General features: G+C 42.0%; 1 non-coding gene across 1 annotated transcript; it reads left to right on the forward strand.

The window, feature by feature from the left end:
* Positions 1–662: 662 nt before the first annotated feature.
* Positions 663–734, forward strand: trnag-ucc. The gene has a single exon. It is a non-coding gene; the product is annotated as a tRNA-Gly (tRNA).
* The last annotated feature ends 2186 nt before the right edge of the window (positions 735–2920 follow it).

A 2920-nucleotide genomic window follows, 5' to 3' on the forward strand; every position in this document is an offset into this window, starting at 1 on the left:
CACCAGTCTGCACTCCCTCTTGAAACCTCTCCAATTACCCAGATCCCTGTCTGATTGAAGATTGTCTGTGTGGAGTTTGCACATTCTTCTCGTGTCTGCGTGAGTTTCCTCCGGGTGCTCCAGTTTCCTCACACAGTCCAAAGATGCGCAGGTGAGGGTGGATTTGCAACGCTCAATAGTCAATAGTGTCCAGGTGAGTGTTGGTTATATGGTTAGCCATGAGAAATGCGGGGTTACAGGAAGAGCGTAGAGGGTGAGACTTGGTGGGATGCATGATGAGCCGAATAGCCTGTTTCTACACTGTAAGAATATTATGATCCTATGCTCCATCCCGTCTACCTCTGTGGATGAAGAGGACAATCACCTGATCAAATATCCCCTTCAATGGGTCAACGTTTGTTTTCTAACTGAGCAGATGTTGCAGATCTGAGAGACAGCACAAAAATTGCTGGGAAACTCAGCAGGTCCGCCAGCATTTGTGGGGAGTGAACATTTTGGATCCAGTGATTGTTCTGAAGAGCTGAAGGCTTCTGATTCTGGTGTTTTCAGACCTGTTGACGTTTTACAACCAATTTCTTGTTTTGCTTTCATCCCCAGTTCAGTTGGTGACGATCACGGCCTTGTTATGTGCGTTTGGGAAAAGGGACAATTTTGCTGCTAGCGCGGTGGTGGTGTAGTGGTGAGCATAGTTGCCTTCCAAGCAGTTGACCTGGGTTCGATTCCCGGCCATTGCAGTGTTGTGGCTTTTCCAGTGGTTTTGTAAGGAAAAGTCTTGAGCACCAACGTTGCATTCTGTGGCGAAATGGATTTGTCAGGTTGCTTTCGGGTTTTCATGGCGTTGGTTCATGTTAAATTGCCGTGACAATCCGGGCAGCGTTGCTCGAAAGCTTTCCTCTCTGCTACCCATTGCTTATTTGAATATTGTTCGCAACATAAGGTTCGTTTTGTTTTGTTGGAAAAGTGAGAGATTGCTATCGTCAGAAACCTTAAATAATTACAGAAGCCGCTGGAAATTCGGAACAGATTCAACAGCTTCTATCGTGGACAGGAAGGAGGTTTAAATGCGTCAAATTTCTTCAAGGTTAAAATACATTCGCACCTCAAAACCATTTGGAAGCTTAAGAATTACAAACATCACATTATAACTTTTCCTCATCCATTCACGTTTCACAATATCATTCCGGTAGGAGGACGACCAGTTTTGTATGGTTTATGCAATGTTACTATATTCGAACATTGACTGTTTCGTAGTTTAATGATGTTTCATTTCGTTCAGTTTTCCAATAGAGTTGGGTTCGTCCACACTTTGTTTTTTGTTTGTGTTACAACGATAGTGCGAAGTAAATTGTGTTTCGGTTCAAGCCTGGAAGTTTCACCAATTGAATTTCAATGCCGTACATTTGCCTTCAGGAGAAAAGAAAAAAAGGATCTAGACCATCTTCTTAATTAATAGGAGTTTGATCTGGTTCAAAACCTCCTCAATTTCGGTCAATAAATGTCCCTACAGTGCGCAACAATGATTTTCACAGATTATGAGGAGGATGCACAGACATCGTTATTAATTGTTATTACCTCGGACATGAGACGTTTGGGAATGATATTCCTCAGACCATCGACTGTCTGCTCAGCCAAGGTTAAAGGCCTGGAATCCGGCAAAATTGGGAACAATGCAATTCCCAGGAGACTGAGAGGTTACTAACAGAGCGGGAGGTGGAGAGTCGGGAACAGAACTACAGGGACAGTCCGCTCTGATCACTGACCCTTCACCGTCAGTATATCCAGTGCCAGGAATGACTGCCATTGGTCAGAATGACAAAATGTTATTATGGAAAATAAAGAGCATGAAAGCAAGGGAAGGTTTAAAGCATGAAAGCAAGGGAAGGCTTAAAACATGAACCCCACTGGCGATCTGTTGCAAGGGCTCTGTAGAATGCAGGATGAGATAAGAATAGTGGAATTCTCTCACACCAATTAGCAAAGAAAGGTTGACGCTGAAAGGTCTCGTTGGTGAGATTAGATTACAGTTAGTAAAGTTAAGTATCATTATGACTCGATTGGGAACATAAATATTTGGGACATGACATTAAGTATCAAATTAATCTTTAATAGAGTCAGCCTGATTGAGATTATTGACAATAAAAAACAAATTATGGCATCGGGAAAATATGAAGTAGGGTCTGGAATGAAAGACCATTGTTGCGAAAGCTGACATTAAATATCTAACCGTCACATGAGAATAACGTTAAGTAGAATGAACAATTAAAGAGATGATGGGAACTAACATCACTGGTTTATTGTGTAGCGAGTGTGGGGTACTATGATTAATACATTTAGACATGCTAATAAGCAAACAAAGCACGGGAAAAATTTATAAAAAACCATGGACAATGAAGTTCGAGAGCATTCGAGAATCTGCTTTCTCGGTGTCACGGTTTTTCGTTTGCAAATAACAGACCGACTTCTTGAAGAACTCTCTACGTCTCCTGGTGATTCTCTATACTTTTTCCACGACAAAACTCAGCAGGTCTGGTAGCATCCATGCAGAGAGAATCGTGGACAATATTTAACAACTTCATCAGAATTCAATAATCTCCCACAGGTACTGCCAAACCAGATAGTTTTGTCAGCAGTTTCTGATTTTGTTTCAGATTCCCAGAGGCCACAGTTCACTACATTAACCTTTAAACCATTGCAAAAAGTTCTTTGTGGTTCTTCACACAGGAATTTTCCGTTTGAGGAACATTTCCTGCCCCAATTAGAAACACGAAACACTGCAGCAGAGAAAACAGATGCTTTAACAACATCGATCGCTGTCGCCTTTGGAGGTTCTTGAACCACCAGCCTTTCATTTAACGGTCTAATACGCTGAAACTTCCAACCTAAAACAATTCCCGAACATGTAAAGCAGGTTGTGACGGAC

Source organism: Chiloscyllium plagiosum, unplaced genomic scaffold, assembly GCF_004010195.1.
Source record: "Chiloscyllium plagiosum isolate BGI_BamShark_2017 unplaced genomic scaffold, ASM401019v2 scaf_40077, whole genome shotgun sequence".
Taxonomy (NCBI): domain Eukaryota; kingdom Metazoa; phylum Chordata; class Chondrichthyes; order Orectolobiformes; family Hemiscylliidae; genus Chiloscyllium; species Chiloscyllium plagiosum.